This window comes from Gracilinanus agilis, chromosome 1 (assembly GCF_016433145.1).
Source record: "Gracilinanus agilis isolate LMUSP501 chromosome 1, AgileGrace, whole genome shotgun sequence".
NCBI classification, from domain to species: domain Eukaryota; kingdom Metazoa; phylum Chordata; class Mammalia; order Didelphimorphia; family Didelphidae; genus Gracilinanus; species Gracilinanus agilis.
Genome location: NC_058130.1, coordinates 447,035,573 through 447,049,366, shown reverse-complemented (window position 1 = coordinate 447,049,366; position 13,794 = coordinate 447,035,573).

Below are 13,794 nucleotides of genomic sequence, written 5' to 3'. Positions count from 1 at the left end.
TTTAACACATTTTTTTGTTCTGTGATTCCCCTTTCAACAATGAATATCTTGTGAACCCCCACCCAGGGTGCTTACAATTACTACACGGTAGTAATTTTTGCCCCCTCTAAAGTTCCAAATTGAAATTTACATACATAATCTAATTATAGATTATTAAATTTTATTCTACCTATAATAATGAAAACTAAATATAAGGTTATTAAACTAGAAAATAAATAAGACTATTTCATAGAGGATAATTAGTATCTCATTTACTAAAAGAATCAATATTATACCCTCAATTTTGTCCTTTCCACTTAAAAAATCAATGGATTTATCAAAATGGGTTGTATAAGTGTTGAGTTAAAAGAGAAGATTTTAAGCTGACATTTGCCAGAATATTGCTTTCGGGAAGGACCCTAAGAATCATCTACTCCAACCCCTTCATCTTACAAGTGAGGATTCTAAAGTCCAGACAAATGAATTGACTTGCCAAAGATTTCACAACTACTTAAGCAGGAGAGTCAGGACTAGAAGTGGTCAAAAATAGAATTTAGTAGAGCTCTAAGGAACTATGCAAGAGGAAGTTAAAGATCATGCTTATTAGGATTCAACATGAAATAACTCTACATGAACCTGGTTCAATTTGGACAGGAGCTTAACATGCAGGTATATGCAGTTTACTTACGCTGGACGAGTGAGACTTTTTTCTGGATCATTCATATATCTGATCTATGTGTGTGTGTGATGTAATGAGGATGACTAGTATGTGGGGAAATTTGTACAAAAATCATTTATTATTTTCCTCTTTTTGTATAGATTCATACCCATTGAAGATAATTCATTAAAAAGATGTTGTTGATCTATTCTGTTGCCAAGATTTGTCATTTCTACCTTCACACCATCTCTTATATATGTCCATGTGTATCCTTTCACTCAGCAATCAGGAAAATCCACATAAAACGTTTTGACCCTGCCTTTGTACCAGAGAAGAATTCTGAATTTTTTCTTTCTCTTTTATGGGATGTTTAAAACACCTTATTTTAATTTGGATTAAATATCCGGTTATAGGCTATATGTAGGTCAATGTTAAGATATCTCTACATTTCTTGCCTTTTTGTGTCATCTATTGGCTTTTGTGTTCTTTTCGCAAACTTTAACTTTTTACTTATTTTAACTTAAAAAAGAAATTGTATATATTTATGTTATTAAAAGATAAAATATATTGATATTATACAATACTACACATAGATTTTCTAAATTTAAGTGTTATCTATGACTTCTGCAAAACTCCAAAAAAATTCCCATTTAATTTCTCATGCCAACTAGCAATATATTGAAACCATTGAGAAGATGATAGCTAAGTATTTGTCAATTAATAGGCACTTATTAAGCATAGAATTATAGATTTAGAACAAGAACAGGCTGTGAAGGCTGTGGAAGATGAGGAAAGTGAGACCCAGATAGGTAGAATGATTTGTTCAGGATCACACAAGTAGAAGGTCTCTGAAGTAGGATTTAAATGCAGGACTTTGATGCTGTCTAGTGTTCTATCTACTACCCCGTGCTACTTCTTACTGCCTCATAATTAACTATGTTATTAGTTACTAATTACTAATATAAACAGTTATTAATAGAACTATGCATTACACTAAGCACTGGGGGAGAAAGGAAAAGAAAAAATATTTACTGTCCTCAAAGAGTTTATACTTGAATGGAGAAGGCAACTTAAAAATATATAAATATATACAAAATATATGCAGAGTAGATATAAAGTAGTCTTTTTTCTAGCCCCTTACCTTCCTACTTCGAAACAATACTAAATATCGGTTCCAAGGCAAAAGAATGGAGGGGCTAGGAAATAGGGGTTAAGTGACTTGCTCAGGGTCACACAGCTAAGAGATATCTGAAATCAGATTTAAATGTAGGAACTCCCCACCTCCAGGTTGGAGTCTCTATCCATTGAACCATCAAACTATCCCAATACGAAATAATCCTAGAGAGGAAGACACAAGATAGGGGACCAGGAAAAATCTCCTATAGAAGCTGGTATTAAATTGGGTTTTGAAGGAACCTAGGATAAGAGGCCAAAGTAAGAAGAAAGAGCATTCCAGGCAAAGGACACCAAATTGCAAATGCAAAAATTGAGAAGGAGGAGATGTGATGTTTTATTTCTAGGACACCAAGTAGGACAAAATGGCTGGAGTAATAGTCAAGGAGACTGAAAGATATAAAGAGGTAGGTTATAAACAATTCAAAATATTTTTGAGTTTATGAGCCAAATAGAGTTTATGAGTTGATCCTACAATTAATGGGGAGTTACTAATGTTTATTAAGCATAGAGCTGCTTATTGAGATCAGAACTGTACTTTTGAAAAATAACTTTAGCAGCTGTATGGAGGACAAATTTGGCAACTGACTAGATATGTAGGATGAGTGAGAATGAGAAGCTGTGAGCCTAGATTGGAAGGATAGTAGTGTCCTCAGAGTAAGAAAACAGTTCAGCCAAAGCACAGACTGAGGAGTGGGAAGCAGGGAGAAAGAAGGTAGATGATGAGATCTGTTTTCAACAGACTGAGGTTGAGTAGGATCTAGAGATGGCAAAGATTGTTTGGAATCTATGGAGGTTTGACTTCAGATAGCTTTTGAAGAATGGATGGCAGTTGGATAGATTTAAAGTTCCAGAAGTGTGTTTTTAAAAATTAATTTAATTGAAAAAGGAGAAACAAATTGGATTATTATCCATTACTCTAAGTAGTTTGGTATAGTGGAAAGAATGCTGGTTCTGGAGTCAAAAGACCTTGGCTAGATTACTAACTGTTGCTTACTCTCTCTGTAATTTTAAGAAAGTCGATCAAACATCTATTGGCCTGTTTTCTCATCTACAAATCAAGGGATTCGACAAAATGATAATCTAATACCATTAATCACTGGTAAATTATATGAACCTATGAGAAGACAAGGAAGGCGATGGGAAAAAGTGGGGTGGGGGAAGGAGTATTGTCTCATTTGCATCATTATATTCTATTCCATTTATTATGAGTTTGGGGTCTGTTTGTGCTCACTCCATAAGAGTTATAAATATAAATTACTCATTTTATTTTACTATGTTGAGATAATAAGTAAGGGTGAAAACAGAATATAAAGCAGTCCTCATGGAATAAATTACTTCTTCTAGGTCACTAAAAGCAATTTGTTTTTAAAGCAAATAGGGAAGAATTCTAAAGTTTATTTCAAACAATTATTCAATATTCACTTAAATTGAAGCAGGCATTTACCTGCTCAAGTTATCATTACCTAAGATTGTTCACTTGTCATGTTTTATTCATTCTGGATCTCAGTGGGATCGCTCCCTAAGTGCTTAGGACCTTAACAACTAGACAAGAATTAAAATTTATAAATTTTTAATGAGGTTTTGATGCTTAAAATCTATGCTTTAAAGCATCTATGTAGTGTAATTTTTTTCTTTTAAAAACTCTCTTAAAAAGGAGGAAGGCAATTAAAAGTGTCAACTATACTTCTTGGCAAAATTAACTATAATCAATTCTAAAGTATCCATGGCAATTTCCTAGTCCCAGACTTGTTTCTCCCTACCACCCACTTCCTGCTTCTGACTGTTGCTGTTTCTCCAGAAATACAAGCTGATTTTTATATTAGCCCAAGAAAATCGTAATTAGAACATGAAACTAGAACTATATATAGTTTTTAAAGCAATTAAAAAAATTTTTTTTGCTTTCTAATTCCTTGGATACTATAATCTGGGCAAAAGTCACATGCCTTTCAATTAGAACTAGTGTGTTTGTGTGGCCGCAAGTGAATACTAGGAGGGAGAATATCCTTGAGGACTCCCTAAAAGCCAACTTTGTAATTTTTGCTATGCCTAGCCGCAGAACTCTTAAGGAAGATGTTTACAACTACTATGTATTACTTTAGTTCTGTTTCAGGAGCTGGATTTGAAATCATAGGGATTTGGATTAAATTATCTGTCTACTACTTACCATCTGAGTGACCCTGGAGAAGTCACTGAAATTCCCAATCTTTTTCTCCATTATAAAAGGAGGGATTGGGTTCCATGGCTCTAAATCTATGCTCTTATGACTGAGCAGTCACCAACTTTTAATTGGTTCTTTAATCAAAATGTTGTGTCCTATTTATAGCTCAGCTCTATTAAAGATAACTTTTCCAGGTAATTTAGTTAGACTAAATGTATCATAATAGATATTACAAGGTATTCCTTGCTCAATACTCCCTTTGTTTTAAGGCTAGAAAACTTACCCTTGGCTCTTCTACTCCCTGTGAGTCATGTATGGTATTTAACTTGGGAGAAACTCTTCTTCCTATTTTTTTCATCCCACTCTCTCATTTCTATCTGGCTCATATTTCCCTCTCCCCAATCCTTGTCCACTTTGACCTCTAGAACCATTATGCTATTTTTATTTGTTTTATAGTTAATGAGAATTTATATTCTCTCCTTCCCACTGGAAAAAAAGAAAAAATCCTTATAACAAATACACATAATTATTTCTCACATTGGCTATGTCCAAAAATATTTAGCAATATATATCCTTTGCCTTTCTTTCAGGAGTGAGTAGTATGCCTCTGCATCTGTCCTTTAGAATTATGGTTATTTGTTATATTGACCAGAGTTCTTATCTCTTTCAAAATTGTTTGTTTCAATGTTTTTGAGAAAAATTTTCTCCTGGTCCTACTCATTTGACTTTGCATTCAGTTCTACAAGTCTTCCAATATTTCTCTGCCACTATTCCTTTTGTCATTCCTTACAGCATAATAACATCATACTAAATTACTATTCCATAATTTGTTTAAGCATTCCTCATTAGATGTACATTCTCTTGGTTTACACTTTATTACCAATAAAATAAAGCTGTAATATTTTTTTTGTAACTGCGAGTTCTTCCCTTTCTCCTCTCTCTATGATCTTTCACATTCCTTACATATTTTGACACTCACAAAAATATGGCTTTCCCTTGAAAATACTAATTCTTTTCATATTTCATATTTCAAAAGATAAGATCTGAAGGACTTCCCACTAGTAGTTCCCTTTTGGATTGGAGTCCAACGTGACTTTAGGAAATAGTATCATCAAGAAATTTGCTTTCCTACAAGATTGCATCAGTCTTGGTATTCATGTCTCATCAGTACCCTTTGACTCTGTTACTGGAGGATTGGAAGGTAGAGCTAAGAACTTCTCTGAAAGCCCCAGGTCAAGGTTTCCATTCCCCAATCCTCACATCCCCCTTCTTTTGTCTTTCTCATTAGACTATAAGTCCCTCAAGGATAGAGATTGCCTTTCATTTCTGCATTTGTATCCACAGCACTTAGCATAATGCCTGGCACATACCAGACTCTTAATAAATGCTTATTGACTTGACTTCCCTGGCTTTATTGTTCCTTCCCATCAATTTCTCTCATTCTTTGGAACTCATCTACCATTCTTTGAGTTAATCTCCCTTCTTCCTCATTGAGTTCTGCACCTATCTCACAATCTTCTTCTCTTCCCAGCCCCACAAAAAGCCTTTGCCTTATTCCTTAGTTAAATATTCACTTTCCCAACTCACTAGCCTCCTTAGCTCCCAAAATCTTGTCACCACTATAATTCAAATCCTTTACAGGAGTGGTTGAACCTTGCTTCACCATCACCTGAAACTGCTTCACTTCTTAGAAGTTGAACTTTTAGAGTCTAATCCCAACCTCTTGTTCTTGAGCCTCTCCTACTACCACCTAACCTGTTCTGCATCCTCATCTATATCTTTGCTCACTCAGTCCCTCCCTGTTCTTCCAGTTCATCTCCATCTTCTCGCCTCACTTACCCTCCTTCAGAGACTTTATCCTAATGCTAACCAGGTCAAAGTATTTTTCTCCACCCTTAAACATGTTTGCTTTTATGTTTACACCCCTGCTAATTCTTAACACTACTTCCAGCATCTACCCATATCTTGAGCCACTGAGCATTGCTGAATGAAGTTACAAAATCATTAAGATTAGTCAAATTCATGATATTAAAATTCAACTGGGACCTCATCATTGAATTACATAGTTTTATGCATCTTTGATTCTAACATGTTCTTTCCTCCACTGTGACTTAGTTTAGGGGGAAAAAAGAATTCTATACTTCCTAATTCTACTTCTCCAAACAACCACCTCTTCCTGGATTTGTAATCTAGTTTTCTTTTACTATAATCTCAAATTAAGAGGTGATCCTTCTTGCCAGAGTTAATTCCTCAAACTAATCCCTTTGTCCCCTCCCCTCCCAATTTTTCCAGTAGATTATTCCCACTACTATCCCCCTTCTTTCTTATTCTCAAGTTCTTTCTATCCACTAGTTCCTTCAGTACTGCTTATAAATGTACTCATCTCTCCCATCCTTAAAAATCCTCACTTGATGCTAATACCCTTGATGGGAATTCTCCTATATCTTCTTCCCATCACTGCCAAAGTCCTTGAGAAGGCCAAGTTAGTCCTTTAGATGCTTCCATTTCTTCCTTGTAATATGATTTCTAATCTATCATTCAAATCAAACTGCCCTCTTCAAAGTTACCAATAATATTTTAACTGCCAAACCTAATCTCTTCAGCATTTGACTTTTTTGAAGCATTTGAAGTTTATCATGACTTTCTGGATACTGTAGGATCACTAGATTTTCATGGCTAGGTTCTCCTCCCTATTTGTTAAACTACTTTTCAATCTCCCTTGCTGGTTCTTCATTCTTGTTATATCTACTAAGAGTAGGTGTCCCCAAGGCTCTGGGCAGGGGCCTCTTTCTTCCTTTATACTATCTCTCTTGGTGATCTTGTTAGTTCAAGCATCATTTCTATACAGATGATTACCTGACCTACATATCTAGCCTCATCTCTCTTCTTAGTTCTACCTTTTAGAATTTCAAATTCAGCATACCTCAAACAGAACATATTATCATTTCTGCCAAATGCTTCTCTCTTCCTAACATACCTTATTACTGTGAAGTGTACCATCTTCTTCCCAAGTCACCAAGGCTCATGAACTAAGACTTGCTAGATTCCTCACTATTCTTCATGCCACAATCTATTGTCAAATCTTGTCACTTTTGCCTTCATAAGATCCCCTTCATACATGTCCCCTTCTCTCTACTCAATGCTGTACTCTCTACTCATGAGTAGAGTTCAAACTCTCATCAACTCTCACTTGGACTACTGTAATAGCCTTCTAATTGGTTCCCTGCTTTAAGTCTCATCTCTAATCTACCCTCCAATAAACTGCCAAGATAATTTTTCTAAAATGTCATTCTCACTATGTTAGACATGTTGTGGGATCCATATTTCTGAGAGGGGTTCAAGCTGCAGAGAGGGGTTTAAGCTGCATCACAGAATTCCATAGTGCCCCCCCAGAACTCTAAGGGAGGGGGCAGTTAAAGGCAGTTGGAGTCCTGGTATAAAAGCTAAGTCACCCTTCTTGCAGGGTCCTAACTCTTTGCTTTTGGCTCTGAGCAGAGGGACACTCTAGGTATCTTGGGGGCTAAGACAGTCCCTGGCAGCCAGGGCTGCTTTATTTTGGTAGACCTTCAAGCAAGACCACAGTCTACCTTAGTTTAGCTGTTTAGGTTTAGAAAGAAGATTATTAGGGGCTTAGATAGGAGGTCAGTCATTCAAGAGACATTTCCCCCTTTGGGGGGAGGGGCTGCTTTTTGACATAGCTGATTTAAATAGTTTTCCCTTACCTCTCAATCCTAAACCATTTCCCCCCTTCCTATTCCCAGACATCATTAAATTTAATCATCTAGGAACTGTGTCTGGATACAGATAATTTGGGGAAATACTCACATCCTTCATAAGGCAAGTTTCTCTTTCTAGTGGCTCTGAAGTTGATCTTAGCTTCAGAGCCAGTGGGCTGCTCCTAAGATATCAAGCCTCACCTATTTTATCCTGTGGGAAAATAATAAATACAGAGAAAGATATTATCTCAAGGGGTTTAATCTTTATCCACTTACCATCTTGGCCTAGAAGTTATTAAGCTAGAAATATCCTCCATAGCAAGGCAGTTAACTGACTTCCAACTGGTTACAGGGTGGGGGAGGTGAAAGAGTACTCCACAGGCAAGAAGTGGAGAAGTATCTAACACATATCCTATCCTCCTTACTGAGCACCAAATAGTTTCCTATTACCTCCAGGATCAAATATAAACTCCTCTATTTTGACAATGAAAATGCTTTATAATCTAGCCCCTTTCACAATTTTCTAGTCTTCTTACGCACAATGTTCCATTATGTTGGCCTATTTCCAGTTCCCTGAAAACATCACTTTGTCTACTCTCATGGTACCTTTGTACTATCTGATTCCCAGAATTCTATGGCTCCTCACTTCTACAATTTAGTTTCCTTAACTTCCTCCAAGATTCAACACAGTTTTCATCTAATCCAGAAAGACTTGCCCACTACCACCTAACTACTAAAGTTTCCTCTCACAGAGAGCCTGCGATCTCTTCTCTCTGTTTTAGGAGCTGGATTTACTCCCATTTACTTTATCCTCCCTTGATTTCCATGATACTGCTTTCTCCTGATTCTTCTGTTTGATGGTTTCACCTTAAACTCTTTCAACAGTTCGTTGCCTTTTCCTGGATCTTAAGGGTATGTGTCTCCCCTCTGCCCTAGGTTCTATCCTTTAATCTCTTCTCTTCCTAATCTCTTTCCTTGGGTTCATTTCTTTGAAAGTAATTCCCAAATCTGTGTAATCTCTCACCTGAACTCCAGACATATAGCTACAACTGCCAACTTGATGTCCATGTAGCTCTGCAACTCATTATATCCAAAATGAAGTTTAAAATGGCCATTCTAAAAAAATAATCTGTGGAGTTTGCTTTTTTTCTTAAATATCTAAAATGTTTATACTCTTTGACTCAGAAGACCCATTAAAAAATCAAAAATTTCAAAACAGAAAGATCCCATATATGTCAAAATATTCAAGGCACTTCTTATAGTAACTAAGAACTGGTGCATTGGGGAAGGACTAAACAAATTGTTGCATAAAAATGAAATCTCCAGCTCCATAAAAAAATTATGACTACAAAGAATGCATGGAATCATAGGATAATTTATATGAGCTGAAGTGGAGTAAAGTAAGCAGAACCAGAAAACAATAAGTATAATAAGTGAAACTAAATTCCACATCCTTTGCAAGCCAATTATTGTAAATCAGAGGTGTCAAACATGTGGCCCACAATACTCCTGAGAGTGGCCTGAACCAGATTAAAATGTAACTGGGAAAAACTTAATAAAATAAAAATTCAATGAAACATAATATTAATATGTGATTTTCTAAATCAATATGCAGCCTGCCGGGATCCTTACATGACCCTATTTCTATCTGAATTTGACACCACTGATATAAATGGAAAGAATATAAAGAACTCAACACAAACACTGTGAAATTATAATGTCCAAGCTTAGTCCCAGAAAAGAGATGAGATGCCTCTCCTTCTTTTCTTTACAGAAATGGAGGACTAAGAACATGGAATTATCTCACATGCTGATCGACTGAGTTGATGTTTTGTTCACTTTTAATGAACTGAGTTTTTTCTCCCCTCTTTCTACTTTGTTATAAAGTATGACTCACTGAGTAGAGGAGAAGGGAGAGATATATTCAGAGATGAGAATAATATAAAACTAAAAATTTATTAAAAACTTAAAAGGTTACATAAACCTGAGTTATTATTCATCTCTACTTTCTACCCCCACAATGGAAAAATAAAAATTTCCTTCTTCCTAACATCCTTAATGCTGTTGGTGACACTATCATTCTTCTTATCATATTGCCTAAAATCCTCAGTCATTTTTTATTCTCCCTTTTCTTCTTACCTCCTCCCTGGGCTACTATAATAACTTCATAATTGGTTTCCCTAAAATCTATTCTACACTCAGCTGTCAAAATAATCTTCCAAGGGAGCAGATTTGATTATGCCAGTGTTCCTAAAATGTCTATAGGATAAAATCCAAGTTCCTTAGCATGGCATTGAAGATTCTATATAATCTGGCTCCAAATACTTCTCCCAGCCTGCTTCACATTACTCCCCTTCACGTATTTTGCTCCCCCACAGAAATGAGTTATTAGAATTGTTCTTTGAATATTCTAAGCAATCTCTTGCTTTTCTGTATTCTCACAGACTACCTGTCCCTCCATGACCAGAATACCTTCTCTCAACTCTTTAGATTCTTTCTCTTCAAAACTGAGTCCTCACTTATGTTCTTCTCTGTAAAATCATCTGAGGTCATTCCAACTGAAAGTATTGCCTTTTTCCTCAAATTTTCCTAGAATACTTTTTATAGGTTTCTCTACTATATCCCACCCTTTATTAATTTGATGCATGGATTGCATGCTACCATTCTCCTCTATTAAAATTCAAGTTTCTTAAGGAAAGGGACTTTATTTCTGTATCTTTATTGTCCTAGAACCTAGCAGAGTACTTTAGATACTGGAGATACTTGATAAATGTTTATTCAATGAAGGAATGAATTCTAGGTGCAGCCTTACCTTTTCAGAGAGGTCTTTATTGATAATCATCTTTTAGATCATGCTAGTTGCCAGGATCTAGGGCAGGTACTATCAGATTGATTCTACATGTAGTTCTATAAACTTATTGTCCACTTTCTTTTCATACCAGATATTTAGATCCAAACCAAAGTTCATTATAGCAATTCTGGCTAACAATTCTCATATCTTATCAATTCCTGAAAAGGTAAGTTATCTACTATCTGACTCAAGAATGTACATGATTTTTGCTGTGTCTTTTTGAACAAACGACTAAGGCTGAAGTTATTTTGTATGCTGCTACTAGGTCCATATGGTGACGTATTGATCTAAAGATTCTTTTCATTACCAAGAAAACATTTTCATAACCAGAAATTCATTTTATTCATTGTTATTCTGAAGATCATACCCTATTTGCTTTTTATCCAAAGCAATAAAGTCCAACTTAGACAATCCCATAATGAAGGTGCAGTCAATAGTAGCAAAGCAACAATAACAAAGCAATAAAAACTACTCCAAAATAAAGACTATATTTCAAAACATAACAAAAATTGCTTTCAAATTATCAACTGCTTTGAATTATTTTCATGGCTGCCACATAACTGAGAGACAGACTTAAACACTAGTTCTTACTATTTTCCTGGCTTTATGTAGCATCAAGTGAGATTTTCTGAATAGTACAGGCCAAAACCTTCTATTTAGAGTTTGAATTAGCAGAATTTGTCACTTCAATTGATCAGAAAGGACATTAATAAAGAATATGCAGGGGTAGACTAATAAGATGGTCTCAGATCTCAAATCCCAGCCTAATGAAGACTATTAGAAAAAATTAGGGATGTTTAACCTGGAGAACAGAAGACTTAGGGAAACTTGGTATCTGCTTTAAGTATTTGAAGAGTTTCCTTGTACAAGGGGAATTAGATTCATTCTATTTGTCCCCAAAAGAACAAGGAACAAACCTTAGAATTTTAAAATAAGTAAATTTAGATTTGAAACAAAGGAAAACTTTCTAACAATAAGAGCTATCCACAAAGTTTCCTAAGCTTCCTCAAAAAATATAGACTTTTCTCTCATTGTAGATCTTTAGGCAAAGACTACATATTCATTTGCAAGGTATAGCTAGGTATAAATTGAATTCTGAAGCCAATAATGGTCCCAGGTGATTCTGAAATTCTGTAATTCTATTTTTGTGAAATAAATCAGATAATTGTTAAATCATTCATTCACTTTAACAGAGATCATGTGTTCCTGAAATTTTTATAAATTTTGAATCTAAGATGCTGTTTATAACCAAAGATAATACCAATTCAGGGTTGTTAGGGTTGCAGAATTTAAAAGCGCATGGTTTAATAATGGATTTGCATTGATTCATTCAGACTTTCTCACCTAAATGGATACTAAGTACAGAAAAACTGTCTAGTCATTGTATGTGGGAAAAAATAGTGAAGCTAACTGATATAAGTGAAGATTAAGCCCATGACCCTTCATGTATACCAACTGAACTAATTAGTCTATATTAGTTTAGCTCTCTTTAAGCTAAGTGAATATAGAAAAACCTAAATTGATAAAATAGATAAATTATGAGGTTATTATATACCTTATCAAAAATTGACATTTTTTTCTTCCACAAAAGGCTTACTTATGATAGAACTCATTTAAATATCCTTACTACATCTGAAATTAACCAATTTTTAAAAAATGGTCTATACCTATCTTTCAGGTAAACACAGTATGCATGTGCTTCCTGTTTTTGCTTTTAAAACAAAATTCTTTAATAATGCAATATTTTTTAATAGGAAAGAATGTTACTACAAGTCAAGGTAATAGGCATTTATTAAGTACTAAGTGTTATGTTGATCACTGGGGATTCAAATACAAACAAGCAGGACTGTCCCTGATGCTACAAGCTAAAACAAAAAAGGGAATAGATAATACATAAAAGGTTGCTGAAAATATGTGTGTGGGCTAACTTTTAATGTACTGGAGTGACAGCATAGTGGTAAAGTCCAAACAATGAAGCACCATTGGTCTAGAACCTCCCTCCATATGGAGGTTCCAGGAAGAACTTACCTATGAGAAAAGAGGGCATTGGATGGATCTGTGATATTAACACTGATTCAGATTTCAACCAGATTTCTTTTTTTTTTATTTTTTTTAATTTTTTTTAATTTTAAACCCTTAACTTCTGTGTATTGACTTATAGGTGGAAGATTGGTAAGGGTAGGCAATGGGGGTCAAGTGACTTGCCCAGGGTCACACAGCTGGGAAGTGTCTGAGGCCGGATTTGAACCTAGGACCTCCCGTCTCTAGGCCTGGCTCTCAATCCACTGAGCTATCCAGCTGCCCTCAACCAGATTTCTTCTCATTCTGTTTAGATTGTGTCTATACCCTCCCCTAAATCATCTACTGAGGACCTACCCACTTTCCTCTAGGGAGTTTAACATTATTTTTAAAACTCAGAAAATATCTGTTTCTGCACTCAGGTTGTCCTCTCATTATATTAGTAGTCCAAGTCCTCTTCCAATAATGCATTTCTTGAATCCTACTTTGTAGTGTAATGCAAGGTTGCTAGCAGAAGCCTTTTGCTTCTATAATTTCAAATTGTCACAATAAGAGGTTTTAGAATCTTCAGAAAGTCAGTTGGAGCCTGAGGCTATAAATAGGGTTGAAATTCCAACTGACTGGGCTTTTGCCTTCTGGTTTTTGCTTTGCCTGGGGGCTTTTGCTTTTGGGGCTTTGGCTTAGCCTGTTGGTTCCGGCTTTTCAGCTTGTTTTGGCCTTTTGGCTTCGGCACTGGCCTGTGCTTATTTTGTCTTGGGGAAATTTGGACCTATCTGATTTCTCTGGACCTTTCCCCAATCTCTCCATTACATCCCTGCTATTTCCCCTGAATTTCCCTTTGGGCCCTGGGAGGAAGGGTGGGCTTGGTGATTGGACATTGTGGGTTTAGTTTCTGTAGGCAAGTAGGGCATCCTAAAAGAAGTTACCCCTAATTTAGTGATTTGATACTTTACTTCAAAGGCAGTCAAACCTTCCTGACTGGGGGAGCCCGACTCTCTCAGTCTAACCCTCTCCTGTGACCCATCCCCCAACACCAGCCTTCTCCCCTAGCAGTGGTTAGATTATTCCTGACTTTAATAAATCCCCTTTGTTACTTATACAAGTCTCTTGTGAATCATTGTATCAAAGATTAAGGCAAGGGCTGAAGAGGGAAGAAATTATTATCTTTTTATTTCTTGAGGGAACCACAGGCATCCATTTTGGCAGGAAGTACCTACCCAAGACTTCCTGTAGCCAT